Source organism: Anopheles marshallii, chromosome 3 (assembly GCF_943734725.1).
Source record: "Anopheles marshallii chromosome 3, idAnoMarsDA_429_01, whole genome shotgun sequence".
In the NCBI taxonomy this organism is placed as follows: domain Eukaryota; kingdom Metazoa; phylum Arthropoda; class Insecta; order Diptera; family Culicidae; genus Anopheles; species Anopheles marshallii.
The window spans coordinates 58289685-58309095 of record NC_071327.1 but is presented as its reverse complement, the minus strand read 5'-3'; positions in this window follow the sequence as shown (position 1 = coordinate 58309095).

Genomic DNA, 19411 nt, shown 5'->3' with positions numbered 1-19411 from the left:
GAATGGAGCTATTAATTTGCAGTTCTTTTCCAATAGAGTCATTGCATTCTTATCTTCAAGATGAACATTACTTTTGGGTTCTTATGTAGGAAATTCTAAAGATATATTTCTAATCCTTCTTTTAAATTTTCTTAACGTTACAGGCGCCCGTCTAAATTGAGGCGGAATGTTTCTTGAGAAAATCCCATTTTTAGAAAGCTTTGCTTCATCTACACATTGATTCTACCAAAAATTCGCTTCCGCCTATTGAAAATGATCGACACTGCCCAACGGAAGTAAGAAAATATCTAACCCTACAATCTCACACACAGTCACATTCATCCAATGCCTCAAGAACACGAAAAGGGAGGCCCTGCCAGTCCCGAAAATAACGCCCTTATCACCGAAACCAAAAGACCCAAACCGTATGGTTGACCGAGCAGCTGGACTTGCAGGCATGACACCGGCAAGGAAAGATCTTCTTCCGACGCCATTCATCCGTTCCGTTCTTATTTACACACTTTCGAGGTGAACTGTTTTTACTTCTCTTATCCGTTGGTTCTTGACTTACTCGTAAGTTACCCACCATGATGTCAACTTCAATTTTTTGTTTTGTTTCTCGTGTCCACCCTCAATGCTGCAGGATGCGATGACGATGAGGCTGATGGTAATCTTGTCCTGCTTACCTTCTTCCCTTAAACAAACCATCCAGCTAGCTTTCTTCCTTCATCAACACTAAAAGGATGTTTATCAAGGGCAGCTGCAGCTTGATGTGTGTGTTATCCTGCACTATCTTCAAGATAGTCCCCAGCGACGATGGTTGGTGCCGGAAGATGGGCAGGAACCGTTCTAGCAGAACAAACAAGTATCAACATGTTTCCGCCTCTGCCTTCCTTCCACCTTGGCAGCGGCTTGGTTGATGGGGTTGTGTGAAAGATAATTTTCATTAAAATAATACGTCATGTCTGGGAACGAGCCAGACAGCTCCCGGGTGGAACAAGATTTGGAGCTACCAGCAGCGGGTAGAAGGTTGGTTTTAAAGACGGGCAAAATGAGTTTAACCCATGCCAGACACGGTGAGACTTTGATAGAAGCTACGAATGGAAGACGTTGAGTCAATCGGACACAATACAAGTCTATTCAAGCGTCTCAGGATAAGGTTAATGGAGTAACAGTAGTAACAGTAGTAGTAGTAGTAATAGTAGTAGTTTGTGTAAAACTAGGCATGTTATTGCATTGGAAATGAGAAACTTGTTGCTTCTCTTTTAAAGATGTGAGAGAACAAACATTTCATTATTGTTATTGTTATGTTTTGCAATATAATTACAAGGTTGATCAAATCGTTTCTTTGTGCAAGCAAAACACTTCTTTTTTCCCGGGAATGCCTCCTCCATTGTGTTATTTATTCTTTAAGTTTAACTCAGCACACCTCGGAAGTACGATATCTTAACCCAAATGACTAGGAGTATCGCAAATTGCGGGGCCTGGAGTATTATTTTTATTTCTATATCTTCAAAAGTTGAGTTATCTAAGGACTAAAATTTCAATTTTTCCATGTAACATATTTACTATTATCTTATTTTCATCAAACTTTGTTCACACACAAATTCTTGCTTTAATCAGTACTTAATTTACCACAAATTGTACAAATGTACACATTTACCACAAAATAATGTTTGCATCTCGAACCAAAAGGTACTGACCTTATTTATTTTACTTGAATGGTTAGTACAGAAATTTATTTTCATTATTTTTATAAGAAATGAAGACTCAAAAATAGCATACGTACCCTTCGAATCAAGCAATTAATCCGGTAATTTTAAAAATAATAGAAAATTTTACTAATGTAACTAAAAGGCTACAATTTTCTCTTGAGCAACACCTATTTTTTTAGGGAATATCATAAACGTACACCTTCAATACATGCTGCACATCAGCTACCTCGTTATATAGCCATGAATACTTGTTGAATTTCCCAGACAAATTGATCGATCACCATCCAAACATTGATGTTCTATAATGCGCTTGGTATGTACCCATTTAATGGTGTTGAATCACTTACGCTTTCCTCCAACCAATCGAAGCATCTCAAATAAGAAACAACCCGATACGAAGAAATGTTTTACTCATAGAGATATTTACACCCTACCTAATTCCTTACAACTTTTCATCAACTATTTCATATTTTCACTGGTAACAAGGATACACGATACCTGAAATCTCCTACAAGACCACAAAACTACCACCTACGGGCCACTATGGCAAATGCCATACTTTCCTTCATTGCAATCGTGCCGGCTGCAGAAAAAAACGATGCACTATAAAGTGAAATGTCCGGTTAGATGTTCGACTTACCGTGTATAACTGAAACCTAGTCTATAACTGGAATTGAATAAAAACGACCAATCCCACATACGCAAAGAATGGAAGGAGTGTGCAAAAAAGTTATGTGTGCAAGGAAATGATTCATCTTGTGCAAAACGAAGCGAAAGTTTGCTAAGCTCTTAATAGTCTAAATGAATTACTACCGAGTGAGGAAACGATCCCGCACCGAGACCGGCCACTTCGAATTGGTTGGATGTAAAAACCAAAGCATTCTAGATAAGTATTCCAGAGCGTAGAAAGCAAGCCTTCCACCCATCCCTACTAGCATGGAGCTTGGTCGGTATTACTAAAACTACTTTGGATTCCGGTGGTTGAGAGGTAAGACACAGGTACACAGTAAGCTTTGTGCCACAGTGTACCCAGAAACCACTACAACGCTCCCCAAAGTCCAATTTCAGTTTTGTGTTAGAAGTTTGATGCTGAAATCCCAACTACTTCGTACGTGATTTCAATTCTTGTGGACATGAAATTTAGTTGTTAGATTACTGTGGACTAATCATACTGCCAATAATACAAGAGATTGAACGGACATTCCAGATATTGTTACAAATACTTCAATTACTCAAACTGCAATCAAATAGCATCTGAAATGCTGGTGGGTAATGTAACGTGGCTAAAAATAGGACATTCAGCCCACCATTCCCATCACCATCCGTACAAAGCCAATGCCGGATTTTGCGAAATCCATGGGAATGTGCATTAATTTCCTCGAGAGCAGCAAAGAGCATGGTGCAATAATCTGCATTTCGACTAATTGCTTTCGGGTGCACTCTACAGTCATTTGATTGTGTCCGTTTGTTGGTTTCCTTCCTTCCTTTTGCTAGCCTGACGGATCCTTCCGCCCGCAAAACGGTTGCTTCAACTTGCGCCGCATAGTTTAATTGTTACTGCCAGGCAAAGAACCCTCCGAGGAGCAGACATTTCCCCGACCATTAGGCCTCCATCGGTAAGTGACTGACCCTCCGCAAAGAAAGTTGACGGACCTGCCGGCCATGGAGCGTCCCGCTACGATAATCCTGCGGGAGGTTATGGCAGTGCTCAACTGGTTGAACCTGGACGGGCACGGGCAAGATTGACAGCCACAACCAACAGCGACGGGGACACATTAGTACGGTCTCGACGCTGCTGCCGAGACTGAAGTTTCGCCATTGCTATCCGCATCGCACTGCTTCGCTGCACATCAACTGTCTGTTTTGTGCTGCTGGCGCAAACGAAACGATGAATGATTTATGAATTATTCCGGTGATAAATTCGCTTCCATCGGTCCTCGGAAAACGATCCACGGGCATCGAGGGAATCGAGGGAAGTCGAACGCTTCGCCGTCGGTTTGCCGGCAGCGAGGCGGGCACGATTGTTGATTGTTTAATTGATACAATTAATTAATCTTAAGCACAAAAGCTTGTTGCATACTCGGTGGCTGGTGGATATTGCAGACGCAGCGACGAATGTACACTGCAGATGCATCTTCACTGTCTGTCATAGCATGCTGCACCCAAAAACCGTTGACGAACGGCAAATAACATCAATCCTGGTGAATCTTGCATGCACGGCAAGATGCACTTTTGTGATGCATGACACATCAAACTGATTGCAGCCAGGTGGTAAATGTTACTGTTTTCGAAAATTTGCTTAAATTCCTGTCCCACCCCCGGGAGAGAATGGATATGTCAAAGCACGTCGTTTCACACCATCCATTCCTCGAACGGAATGTACTTAACCGTAGGCAGGACAAGCAAGGTGGCTCGAGATTAATTTCTTAGCATTGGTGTTAGTGATTACACCTTCCTACCTGATCGGTTGTATTGGGATGAATTACAAAAGATGAGGGCAAGATTTGCATGTTAACTTAATAAACCCGCACTAGTGTAGAAAACCAACGGTTGTACAAGCCATGCAAGCCACGAGAATGCATAATTTACCCTTGCACCGTTCTATACAATAGACTGCAAGCAGACAGCACATCCCATCGATCCGGGAACACTCGTATATAATAGGCAGCAAATGAGCTAGCGGGTGTCAAACCATCTCGAGGAAAATTGCTAAATGGCCCATCAATTAGCAGGCATTGATTTGGCATCGCTTACAGGGAAAGAAGATTAGTGTCACTTAACATATGTGCTCGTCAGATGTGGCACATAAAATTTTCAAAACACTTAAATGGATTGAGTAGTAATCAGACGATTTTAAGATTGCTCGAACGATTAAAGATTATTGGATGAGAAATTAGACTCGCGCAAATCAAAGATTGACTTCAACGAGTCAATTTCTTCTGTTATTGTTTTCTAATTCCTATGCACTTTATAGAATTACTAAAACCTTTCTGAGTGACATAAATGTTATCCCACTGTATATCCCATTCCGGATAAAACCAGTAACATCGCAAATTGCTACACATTACAATCTCGTGAGCAACAATTTGCGGTCAATCAGAACATTGCACTACCGCATTGAGGCGCAGCTTCCGATCCGATTAAAGTTAAGTCCGGTGTTGCTGTCAGTGAAACGTGAACCTATCCCACTGTCCCCTTCTGCTATTCAGCCCTCTGCACACACGCGGCAATCGAAGGCAAAAACCACAAATTGTAAATTGAAAATATGGTTATTGCTACCCAGTGCCGTTCACGCACACGGTCGATGCGGAGATGATCTTACACGACCCAGTCGCTACGAGGCTGTGTGAAAATGTCATTCCGATTCCTGCTGAGAAAACTCGCCCCAGCGACCACCTACCGTCAGCTACCGAGGTCCGATAATAATGGCATCCAATCCGTCTGCAGCAGAGACGCAGCTTCAAAGGGCTGTTTCGATCCGCAGTGACCGTCGATAGCTCGCCCATCGTACTCGTACGTGCCACTGAACACATACACACGGTCTCACTCCCTTGATGCGCGTCAATATGCAATTGATGCATTCATTAGTGCAACTGACGACCGGGTTTAGGTTTTGGACTCGAATGCGGCGATGAAACCGCAGGCACCTCAAAGCAAAACCACAGCGCAATGTGGCAACATCATCGTGCAGGGAGGTTACTAACGCCTCGTTTCACGACTCGTAACGATGCCAAGGTTGTGAAAGTGTGTATCTACACATAAACGCACGTTCGGTAATTAATGTTGATGCTGAAATTTGGGACTCGGAATGCACTCAATGCAGTTATGTTTACTTGTTTGTAACATGAGTAGCATTAAAGGGTAAGCTGAATTGATAATTTGATTATTGATTTTGATGAATTCTTTCTTAAATATATTTTAGAGCATGCAATGCCATGAATACGGCCAAACTTTTTAAAAAACATCGTCAACTCTGACTATCTCCTTCTTCCATTTTTATTCCTTATGTTCCTTAGGAATATGTTTTAAATAAGAAATTTAAATAAATCTGTTTGATTTTTTTACAATGATTAACGTTTACAATGAAAAGTGACTAAAAGCTGACACTGGAATACATTATTTTGTTTAGTTTTTTGTAGTGGAAAAGTAACTTCTATAAATTATCCACCATGAAAATATACAAGACTTAATTTGCAAATAGAGAAAAATCTACTACTTTAATGAAATTGCTTTATCCTTCACAAGGATAAAATGGTGTTACTCCAAGCAGTAACCACAAGGCCTATTAGATGGCTCAATTTATTCGAAAAATTTGTTATCACGAAAAATGTAACGGAAACGAACGAGTGTCCAAACGCTGTAACTAATAGCACCACACTTTAGCTATGATCATGCTCTTGCGCAATAGAATCAAAATCGGGCACCAAAAAAAAAGGAGGAAATCCAGCGGTAATTCTACCACTCGCTCAACCAATTCGTAATTGATCCATTCGGCCCGCAAATCGCGCAACATGTTTGTGTGAATTGAGGCAGAAAATCGGCCGCTGCAAAACGGTAAACCCCCCCACGGGAAGAACACACAACCAAAAAACAAAAATGGTCCAATCCTTCCAATCCAGCTCGTAAAAAGAATAAAACAAACATACACATGGACACAAACAGACAAATTGCTACCAGATATGGGAATGGAGACGCCCGGTACTGGCATGCGTTTTTTTTGTTGTTGTTGCATTGCCCCACTCTCCCTCCCAGGGAAAGCTCGATGGGCTCCAGGGTGCGTCTAAAGTAGCCGCTCTAATTCTCCACCGTACTGTGACTGATTGGATTGGATTGGATTGTGCTGAAGTGCACATACACGCACACAAACGTGCTGCGTTGAATTTGGTGCCCGCATCGGTATCCCTTCCGACCGCGGCAGAACCACCAACTGCTCCCAGATAGCACTGTGCCGAAGCGCTCACCGCTAACGCTATCGAACGCTACAAGCATAAACGGGTAAATGGTATTTACGACTGCAGCAGCCGCCTTTGAAACTACGCTGGTTTTGAACGAATTTGCTGGATGCCTAGCCCTCGTGCGAAGGGTATCCTCCCTTTTTTAGGATAGTTTTCTACCGGCACCCGGAATGGGACTGGAAGCGGAACACAAAATGTACGCAATGCAACAATCGTTCAACTAAAAACCGAAAGTACACGCTCCACGCTAGTGGATGATAAAATTAAACCTTGCAAGACCTTTCAAGCCACACGAGCCACGGCAGTGTGTGTGTGTCGAGGGGGGAGTTGAAATGAAAACGGGACGACATAAGTTTGGAGGCTTATACGCGTGTGTATTCGATGGAAGCTTTGTCGAGGCATGAGTTCCAGGCTTTTCCCGATATGAACCAGGAACCACACATAGACGCAGTGATTGCGAGACACAACCCGACGGCGTGGAAGCTAGAAAAAGGTTCTACACGTTCAATTAGAATGCTACCGAGAAAGGAAAGTTCTGCTGCAACATGGATGATCGGAAAATGCGTACCGCAAAGCGCAAGGATTTCGGTTAAGCGTTAGAGAAAATCCACAACCTGCGAATGGGTTTTGGGCCCAGTGAAGGGGGTGGAATATTTTTTGCCATCGTCAACATAACAAAATTGTTCGTCCATTCAACTAGCCGGGGATTTTGGGGACCTGCGTAAGGTGGAACCATTTTCCCATGCGATTCCACCATTCCAGTCCGCTTCCGCCATCCATCCAAATGTTCCAATGAGATGTACTATTTTGGCCATTGCCAAATTTCCCAATCGCAAAAACGAACCGATCGGAGATAGCAAAGCGAACGCGGGGCTAGCCCCATAAGGCTTCGATACAAATTGCGAAATAAAATACAATCAACCAATCGACCACCCACTTTTCGCCCGGCATCGGTGCCCGATCGGTGTACGCTGCTGGTGCGTAATGACAAGCCGTGTTTGTGTGTGCATAGCTGCTGGGGCTGGAAGATTTCTACTGGCAGGGCGTTGCACAACCGGTGCGGGAACGATCGAGTGTTTGAAGACGACCGGTATGCTGCAGTGCGAGGTTGGCGCACGGAATAATATGCGTCCCTGATTGCATAAAGCATATTGAGAGCAACATTCGTATGAATCGATACGGAATGGAATCTCGTTCGGATGTCTGCCTCGTACGGGGGATGCAATCCTTAAAATATCACTTCTTGCAATGCCGAGGGATTATGCATACATATTTAGCAAACGAAGCTCCAGAAACAATATTTAAGTCTCTGGAGAAATAGAAAGGAGCGGAGGGGAATTTCTTTTAAAAGTTTGAAACTGATATCGTAAGGGAACAGAAAATGAAAATTCTCCCATGTAGTGGTTATAAAGGAAAAATAATTTTATTAGTTTCCTTCTCCTTTCGGATCGATCACCCCATGTTGGACCCACCCAGCAACGAAATGGTACTACAAGGCACATAGTAGACAAGCAGCGAAACGACAACAGAATAAAACCTAACAGCATTTAATGGACAGAAATTCCTCCGATCGCTACCGGAAATGGGCTTAATAGTAGCCGCACCAGTGCCGCTTGTTCAGTTGCTATCAATGCTTACCACCAGCAAAAGGAACAGTGTGTATGATAGAGAGAGAAAGAGAGAGAGAGAGAGAGATAGAGGTGCAGCGCTGTGGCACGTGCACTCATGTATCATTATCAGATTTGGATATCCATTATCCTCACGCAACCGGGGGTGAATGGGAACTCGATCACGAAAGAGGATTACATTGTTCAATGAATTTGAAAACTGATAATTGTTTTCGAATTATTTGCGGCACGTCCACCACGGGAGAAGGTGCACACAGCCGCACACCCAGACACACTGGGCGAACCATTTGGATCCACCAGTGCGTTACACGCGTACATGCACTTCGTGTTGCAATTGAGCGCAATGGTGCAACTCCAGCGCTCCAGTTAAATGCTTTTCCCCGCTTCTTCTCGTAAAACACGAATGCCGCCCAACGCACACCGTGTGGTTTTTGTCACAATTCTGAGCTCTCGGTGGCGAATCGAGTTCGGCCGTAGTGCACGTAACCGGATCAACGCCACCGTTACCCACTGTGAGTAAGCGTATGGATGCGAATGCTATCTATGGTGTACGGTGGTGACGGATTTTGGCCAACCCTAAGCACCTTTCCTTGTGCCTTGAACGTGTGAGACGAAGTATCTACGGTTTGTGCAAAACGGGGCGCGGGTGTGGCGTCCAAAGGACAAGGAACAAGCTTTTCACATTTTACGGAGCATTTGCTTTTTCCTCCGTGCCCGTGCAGTGTGTAAACAGTGTTGCCGAGGCCGCAAAACCTTCAACCACTGGGAGTGCTGAGGCCGGAACGGGGTTCGGGTGGGCATTGATTTACTTTAAGCCTGTTTGTTTGTTTGTTTGTTTCAATCGATTTATTATGCAACGTTTGGTTTTTGGGTTGGGTGGTGATGGGATTTATGCGGGATTAGAATGTTGTCAGTGTAGCGTGAGCTTAGGCGGTGATTGTGTCGCATAATAGTTTAAGATGCATTTTTCAGCAAGTTAGAATGATTGTCATGAGCAATGGTAGATTGTTTTATCTTAGATGATGTACACAATTTTATATTAAATATCTTCATCCAATCTGTTGTTTAACGTTCTATAAACAAACTTACAACACAATTAAGTTTATTATAAAAGATGCGAAATTCTAAACCTAATTGACAGACTCATTCAAAACAGATCTCATCCGAATCTTTGCCTAAAACTACTCTTAAACATTTGTATATCCTATTTCTGCGTTTCTTACATCTCATTAACTGTTCTTGTTGAACTTCGCTTTATTAGCTTCTTAAAGTTTATTAGTGTTAAGACTTTATACTAAATTATACAGTAATAATTTAGGGCTTCTTAGAATAATTCGGTATTATTCCTCGATTAAATTAAAAACCATTTCATTGTAAAACACAAATAATGGCCAAGCACTTTTTACCTTCCGCTTCCAGTACGATCTCCAAATACAAATACACATACCCTCACCCAATCACCATTAAAATGGCTTTAACTCACGACCACCATGCAAACAAATCGTACAGGCAACATTTTCCCATCATCCCTTTGGCATATTACTGGCAGGTGAGTACAGCGTACGTAAGCCTCAAATTCACACTCAAACATGCGCCGGACCGCAGATGTCTGCAAACCCCCGAAATGACAACACATTCGAATTAAGAGGGATACAGCAGCAACGAAAAAAAAGGCATCCCGGTAAACCCTACCAATCGACCACCACCACCACGCACGGGAAACAATGCCGGATGAAATGGGGACACAGCCAGGGCGCGACTTGTGCACGGTGCCCGGTGGGTGGGGGACGTGCCGGGCGAAATCATAATCAGTCATCGGAAATAATTCGTACAAACAACATAATTGAATTCAAACAAATTGAACAAATAGCCGAAATTAATCAATTATTGTATGGCGGTCCGGACCGGGCGAATGCTGGCAAATGCTGGTGGCACCTAGCACCGGTTGGCCCTTTTTCGGTTGTGAAGAATGGAGCATTTTTCTCTCTGGTACTTCCGAACAAATACCATCCGGCGAGACAATATGGAGCGATATAAATGGTGCCGCTGATGATGGCGATGATGATTATGTTGAGGTGGAAGGTACCGTTCTGATTGGGGGTATTTTTGAACTGTCTCTCATTGCAATGCGGATTTCATATTAAAATTAAGAGGCTATTGCAACGGATGCATGGAATTATATTATAAAATTGTAACTTAAAAATTTAGAACTAAAACAAATTAACAATTCAAAAACTATAGCCTAAAAGTTCCACAAAATCTTCTTTTTTAAGAAGCAAACGCTATCAATCTACCGAACACGCAAAAGATGGCTCAGCTTTCCAGCTAAATTTATTGTACGAAAATTCCTCTAATTCCATCGCCGGAGCTGAAATCCTAAATAGGATCAACAGGAGGAATCACCCTACCCACAAAAACAACCTGTTAAGACGGATTCCACCGGTTTCACAGGCTAAGAAATAATAAATTGTCCGATGGAGTTTTGAATTTATAATTTAAGTAAATATTTACAGCACCCCGGCCTCCCTTCGTCACGTTTCCCCGAATGGCCCGTTTGTGTTCTTTGTTTTATGCGAAGGGAAATATTTAGAGACAACTTGTTGCCCGACCGGCAGAAAGTCCACGGTCGAAAAGAATCAATCGAAAACTTTTAGGATACCCGACCCTTGGTTCGGGCACTGCTTCGTGCACACCAATTTGGCCAGGAATTAGTTTTTTGATTAAGCCGTCCCGAAAATCTTATCTCTCGCTGCCATCCCGCGCTTCGCCGCCGCCCGTTGCCAGCTAACACAATTAAAAAATTACTCCACAACCCGGCAAGGGATGAGATCGAACTCGTCCCAGACTTTGCGCCCAGGGGTTTTGCTGGAAGAAAGTTACAAATTCCATAATGGAAATGAAATCAGCTCGGCTCGTGCATTCTTTTATCACTCGTTTGCTTCATCGTTTCACCGCACGCCAGTAAGGACATGGCCACGTCACTTTACCACCCGTGCGTACCGGGCCGACCAGCAACGATGAATTCAAAATCAAATTTCATGCTTCGGAAGATGATTCCTTTCAACCGGATCGAACCGAACCGAAAATCGGTTCCCAGCTGGGGCTTAGGTTGGCGCTGCGTAAACTTCACCAAGAGAAAACAGCCCCAAGCGTAAATTAATTGATTTCTTGTGCGCCAAAGTTTACGTTTTACGTTTGGCGAATCGATGGGAAAGTTGAAAGCGTGATGGGTTAAACTTCCGCATACTGGGTCAAGCCAACTTTTACGGGACGCTACGGTGCAAGCGGATGGAAGTTTGTTGCCTTTGTTGTAAGGAACTGACAAACCAATAAGCTTTTATAATAATTTGTTACGATTTACATAAAATAGCAAGGAAACCGCACATCGAAGTTGAGCGCATTCGTGCGCTCGTATGCGTAAAATAATTAGAAAAAAATAGAATGAAACAAAAAGAACTGAGCGAGGCCAACTAAATATGAACCAAAACAGATTTTGATATATTTTCCTTATAAGCATGCTATTAGAAAAATTGATTGAGAAGCTACTTTGAATGATACTAATAATAATAATACTTTAAATGAATCTTTATTATGATAATCTTGGAAATTATGTGAATGAATTATGAAACATGAATAACGTCAATGATAAGTGCTTAGAACGTTTCTTACTTCCATTGTTTAGTGGTCCATTAAACTTTATAGGATCTTTTTGCTTCAAATGTACTAAATTATGCGTAATTTCATAAGACATTTGGGTAAAGTATGCATCGATTACACGATCCTTTTATAGCCGAAAAATGAAATTAAATAAAGACTCAGAACTGGAGTATGCTGCCCTTTCGTGAAACATTGTAAAGCATCAATTTACGTAATTCACTGCCTTGCGATAATAGCAGATTATGATTATCTTGCTAACATATTGATTTCTGTTTGTGTCATAAACATTTTGAACTGCTGAAGTAATTACCCGCACGCAAACCACACGAAAAAATGCTCTCCACCAAAAGTGCCTGACATTCACATCCAATTAATCCATTTATCCATTTTCTTAGCCAAAAACCACCAAACGCGTTACCGGTACGTCGCCGTGCACCAATCCCATACGTGCCCATTATCACCACCGTCATAGCCACAGCGGGCATCGGGAAAACTTTAATCGTTCCATAACTTTGCAGCGCATTAAGATGTTCGCCCGGTGCCGCTTGAAAATTTGTCCAATAATTGCCCATTATTACACTTATCCGGGCTGGTGGCTAATTTAACTTCATTTGAATACCATTTACCTCGCACTTTCACCAGCATAATTGCATTATCGTACGCTCGCCAGACACTGACTCGTGTTCATTAATTAACATCGAAACCGCTCCTCAGCATTTCGGTCCTTTCGCACACGCCACTATTCTTGTCAATAGCTGCTTCCGCTCGGTCGTACCCTCACCGTGCAGGTTTTTACTATCACCATTGCCACCATTCCGCCCATCAAGATCGGTCTCCGTCATCTTCACACGCGTCAGTGCATACGGCGACCAGCACCGATTGGGAAACTCCTCCCATCCCAGCATTGTCTAGAATGCGAGCTAAAATGGTACTTAAGCATCAACTTTCACCGTTTAACGTACTGCTGCTGCTGCTGCTGCTACTAGCACCGGTGACTTCCCTCCGGTAAAGGCATACCGTCAGGTAAATGACTAACCCGTGCGAGTCTGGTCGCTCCCGCACCGTGTTGGGATGTTAACTGCGACGTTACGATTTTATCGGAAGGAAATTTAATAACTAAATATAAATTATGAACATAATACTCATATCCATTTATGAGTTCCCTTTCACCCGTGTACCACTTGGCATGGAGCGTATATCTGTGCACTATCTTCCCATGGAAAGGCGATTCGTGAAGTCGTTCGCCATCCAGAAGAAATAGAGGGAGACCGATCCCTGCACTTCATGACCATTCACCATACGGTGGAAGAATACGACCCGCACCGAGGGAACAAGTGTCTTAGAAATGCTTTACCACATCGGGAACTAATAGGGTTAAGACGTTCGCCTTCATTGGTGGTTTTGCAAAACCACTTTCACTCGGAGAGCTTGGTTAACTTCAACCGTTGCGAATATTGCAACGTTTCACTGACCGGGATGAAAGTGGATGTTGCTGTCACAGTTATTGAAGCTACTCGGCGAAGTACGAAAAACCCCGAACGAGCAACGTTGCGACACAACACACTCGATCATTAAATGTCCGAAACTGTTGCAATTCCGGACACTCATGCGAAGAAGAATCACTTCTCCGGCAGAACCATGCCGGAGCATTCTCAAACTCTTCCCGCATTCTAGTAGGAACAGTGTGTGTGTATGTGGTATAGTATCACCATGTGGATGGATGGTGTATGTGGCCCAACTTGGCTTCTTCCTTTGATAGATTGGTAGTGCTCTGCAGTGCTTTGGAAGCATGGTCACAGATGGTACCATGATGACATTTAGCTCGCGAAAGAGAAGTTAAACAACGACAATAATAGAAAAGGTTTTGCCATTGTTTCACATCACTTCTTATTTAACACACATTCACTAATATGTTCTCCATTTAAGTTGCTATTTGATAGTTTTGCCCAATGTTCCGATTTTTACAGTAATTCTAATTAAAATATGAAAATTGTAATACACGTGCATAAATGATATAATCAAATTAATAATATATTAGCCTTTACCTATGATTTCCGTAATATAACTTAAAACATATAACTTAAAGTGCTTTCCGTGTAAATCTTGTACCTGTTAACAAAATGGTGCGCACACACATTTTCCAGGACCAATCTTCTCCAACAATTCCTTCGTCATCTCTCAAAAGATACACCGATCGTTGGGTATTCATCATCAACAAGTTGAATCCCTGTGCGTAAAGTGTGCGTTCGACTGCCATTTTCTCTGTTACGTCCCGAGACGAGATAGATGGTCAGCACGAGTAGCAAGCAACCGGTAGTAGCTGGCTGGATTTTCATCCACACAATCACCATGCTCAACAGCGTTCCCGTTTGTTTGGACACCGAATAAGCTTGACGAGCGACCAGCTCTCAACTCCTTCACTCGAACGTAGGATTTACCCCACGGACGGATGGTACGGATGTGTAACATAATGAATCAAGTCCTGTGTTTACATCTTTATCTATAAATAGTTACCCATTCGTCGTCCATCCGTCGGCCACTGGAGCGTTTCCATTTCGGGGCACTTTATTTCGGGTACCGGGCGATACGGACGGACCTGGGATACTTTTCGATGGGCAAGCGAACCGGTTTAATACCTTCACATTAAAGCACTATTAAGAAGCACCAGCACCTACGTTGGTCGTGGTAGGCAACCAAACGGGACGGAAGGGTTCCAGTCTGTGCTGAGAAGATACGGTGTCCAAGATCCTGGATCCCCATTTTCCTTTCGCTCGCTACACGCTCACTGGTGTTCTGCTCCAGAGGAAAGCCCCAGACTACAATTACCAAGAAAACACTTCTACAACCACACCCGAGAAAACCGGTCCCTATCGTCGGTTCCGATCGCTTGCGATGGTAGGACACAGCCTGGATGGTAATATATTAAACTGTAGATTTACTGTGCAACGAAGAAACCCATTAAAGGCTTCATTTGTGAATGCGAACTGCTTTGAAAATAGATACCAGATACCAACCCCGGGCCCCCACTGTTTATCCACCCGTACCCGTACAGCGGGAAACCTTGTTCGAGCTGTGCGGACGCACATGCCGAGGGTCGAATCCACCCGGGGATGGGGATGGGTAAAGGTTGAGCACAGAAAAGGGTTCTCGATTCAAGACAGATTATGGGAAAACTCAAGACGTGTCCAATTCGTGTCAAGTGATATGCCGCTGCCGAAGGATTTGAGCCGTAACCGGGCACTAAATTGTCAGGTACTGGCTAGCAAACAGCAACCCCGGTAAAGTGATAGCCTGTGCTCAACACAAACGAATGGACCTTAAAGCACCTTCGACGCTTCTTGCACCACCTGTTTGGTGTGTATCGGAAGGGATTTGTTTACTTGGTTCGGGGCACGGTGAACTTTCCGGGTGGCCGGGCTGGCCAACCGAGATGGTACCTACACCGATTGGTTGATCGATGGCCGGCTGGAGATGGATCTTAACATCGTTTGTAGTGCTCCTTGCAAGGAGTTTGCCACGGGCTGGGGCAGTTCATCGGTCGGTTTAATGGAATCCCACTTCTAATCCCTCAAGTGTAAAGGAAGGCCACATTTCGACGATGGGCCGTGTACCGGGCACCGTAAATGCAAATGCGTTACGAATTGATTCCCTTTTACGTTGATCGGGTAGCAGCAATGGGCCGGTATGAATCATTATAGCCCCATTTCCAGTTCCCGGTCCGCAATAAGATTTACTGGTGATAAAACTGTGAACCATTAGCATATTAACACGTCACTAGGAGGAAATAGCCGATTTACAAATAAAAACTACAACTACAAACATTTAAAATCACACTGCCAACGACGCTCTCGGAAGAGTGGTACTAAATTTGTTTTAGACTATAAACATCAGTCATTCGAATTATTGGATTATAGAGCTTGATTTTTATTTTCACGCGTTGATGTTATCTAAATGATCTTTTAATTATTTAACAATAATGCCACCAACTCAATGAGGCTTATCATTTCTCTATTTAAAATTTTGTTTCCATTCAAAATAATATAGCTACAGTCCTCCGTGTGTAATTGTGTGTATGTGAAGCTTACTTGTAATTTAATGTTCCACAATTGCATTTCATTTAACGAATCGTTTATGAGTACTTCAAAAATTATGCTACCCTTTAAATTTCCGCCGGCAAAAAAGGCAAACACTTCACCGCATGTAACATTGACAGGCGAATCGCTGCGTTGCCACAAAACTCAAACGTTCTGCCGCAAACGATTACAGTTGCAATCCACACTCTAATTCCCACCACCTGTGGTACTAAATTTTCGCATTTATTCTCGTTGAAGTTCTTTCTTTTTATCACTTCCAGGGACATCTTGCATCCCAGCTAACCAAGACACCAGGCGTCGAGGCGTTCCGGTGCAAAGAGAACCACCAGAAAATCCTAAGTGGCTTCCAGCGTTACAGTTGTGCATCAGAAACCGTTTCTCTGCAGCTACAGTGCGGAAGCAAATCATGCAACGAGCGAATGAATGAAGAATAAAGCGTACGATATCTTTCTAGAGTACCCTTTCCATGGTCATATGTGTGGGTAACGGTTGTGAAGAAGCAGCAGGTTTTAAGCAAACGAACAAAATCATATTTTTCATTATTTGATCACGAAGTAACACTCAAACACGTCAGGATGTATAAAGATGAATTTTATGCAAAGTAAGTGGTGTGATGTACTTCCCCCGTGGCATTCTGCCCCCTCCTCCGTCTGCTTCCACCGGCATTCGAACTCCTGTCTCGCACACAACATTCTCCCCACAAGCAGGGAAATCTAGCCGGTAGGACGGAAAAACAAACCCCGCGCGTGTGGGTGTGGCCGGATACCTTCAAAAAGGTACTCACTGTCACCAGGAATGCATCGCGTCCCAGGAGCACTGCAGCTTCGTCGTCGTCTTCGCTGTTTGTGGACGAAGGGACAATCATCCTTGTGTTCCTTTAAGTGAAACGTACGTACGTGTCTGATGCTGCCGTATGTGGCCAATCGTACCCCACGGCATGCATAGCCTTCAGGACACGGGGCATGCATCTTTCACTGACGAGCGATGTGCATTCGATGCATTTTCTCCACCATTCTACCACTCCCGTCTGTCGAAGTTGGCTATCCCATCCCGTCGTGATCCAGACACGTTCTGCATAAAACGCTTTGTCACTAGCGAATTCAACGCGCGACGAAGTCGTAGTCGCCTGGTTCCTCGCCGTCCTGCGTGGGCCCACCCACGATTGAAACACGATTGTTCTTTGGCCTCGGGACGAACGGAGCGCCGTTCACTCTCCACTCTACGGTGTTGGTGTGTAGGTGTGCACGACACACCCGGGGTCCCTTTTTTTGACATCTTGCATCCCTGCAAACCAGGATACCGGAGCTTGGCAACTTTAAAGTGCCTCTAGAGCAACAAAGGAGCAGAGCGAAAAAAAGAATCCTCTTCAGAATGCTCGATGTGGTCGGTCGGTTGCGGACCATGCAGCATTTGGATTTCATTCCTCTCGCCTTTATTCACGCGCTTTCTTGCTGCGTCTGGTTCTTTCTTGCGTGCCGGTTCCTTATGCCACCATTTATTACGATAAAAAGTGAAAATACATCAAACGAAATCGCTTCGTTTCTCGCGAGTTGTGGTCCTGGTGTGTCTCTAGCGCATCGCACCGGTTGCTTGTGGTGCTTGTTCGGGGAAGTATAGGAACTGCATGTGGCAAGGTATCTCTCTGTGCCTCGATGCATTTTCATTCTTTCTGTTTTCGGGAGCATTTCTTGGGTTAGCTCAGAGTGGTTAGAGCGAGACACCTAGTGGGAATGAAGCAAAAGTATTTAAACTCGCATTTTTTTAAGAAGCGAATAAATGAGACTCAAATATTGAAGATAAATTTGGGATATTTAACGGATTAAACAAATATTTATTATAAATTTCATATCAAATAGGGTAGAATTTCTCCTGAAATAGAAGATTTTTAATTTGAAGTGTCTTTGAAACAAATTTTCCTGAGCATGACAGCATTCCAGGACATCCATAACACACTAATTATTTTAAGTATTGTTTATTTTTTATTATCCCAAGTGACAGGAAAATGATGTATTCAACAAGCAAAAGATTCCGTAAAAATAAAAATTAAGTACATAAATTTACTTCCAGCATACTTTTCACCAGAAACTTGACGGTGCACAGAGAACAGCCATTCAATATACTGAAGATAACGTATTGCCACCAACCAGCAGCGACAACGCCAAGCTGCTCAATGCAAAGAAAAGCACTGACTAAGGAAAAGCAACCCGGAACAGACGCCCCAAGTGCTATTCTTTGCACTCTTATCCCCTAACTAACACCGGTGCCGTCTCAACCATAGCAACGCAGCCCTATCAGACGAGTGGTATCGTCGTTGCATTTTACCCACCGACACCACGTCCCAACGTCAGGATGCATTGCGGTGCATTGTTGAATGCAGAAAAATCGTGACAAAAGTACCTGATGATTCTCACACTATCTTTTTTACTTTATCCTTGTCACTCGGGCGCCGGAAACCGGCAGGGGAGTCCACCCACCGATTGGAGCAATGCCGTCGGGAGGATCGTTGGATCGGAGTGCTCTATCGAAAAGGTAACGCGTCGCTGTCAGACGGGTACGCGTCGAGTGTCACAAGGGAAACTCACATGTTTTTTGAATGTTTCTCTCTGCACGACATTAAAAAAAGAAGCAATGTCACTCTATTAAAAATCCCTAATCTAGATCTTCATAAGACTGGGGGAGCAGACACGTAGGAATAAAAATGTTCCCCAGTCTGTAGTACAAACCCCTTTCCGCTTCATCACGGTATCCCAACCTGACATGGACACATCTGTCTCGCTGTCTTTCTGTGCGTCTGTCGGTTCAAACTGCTCGTTCGTTTTCTCAAGAGAGCAATCTCGATGCAACCGAAACCAACGTGCTCGTGCTAACCACTCTTGCCCTCCTGACCTGCCTGCATCAACAATCAAGTGCGCACACGGTGCGAAGGGATACATTGCACCACAGGGAGGACCATGAGTGCGTTTGTGTGTGTGTGTGGCCGGTCTTCTTCGATCAATTTTGCTAGGAAAAAGTCCTTCCAGAAGAAGCGTCTATGCTGTGTGTCTGTGCTTCCTGTACGGGAGAGTGTGTGGTTGAATAACACTTACACACCCTACCGGTGCCGGTGCTTATCACCAACGTTCCACCCTTTAGTGCTATGTCCATTTATGCTCATTTATCAACCACAGCTACCGTAAGGGGTTCGGAACTTCGATTTTGGACCAGCATTTCAAGTGCCTGCTCCGTCGGCCGGTTCCATCCAGGGGAGGCCAACCAACAATTAATGGGCAGCAAGGAATCGTGCCGAATGGAAGGGTGAAGGGATTGGATGTGAACTTGTCTTGAGAGTCACCTTCGGTAGCGATTGCTCAGGTATCGAGTGGATTTAAATGAAGTAGCCACTA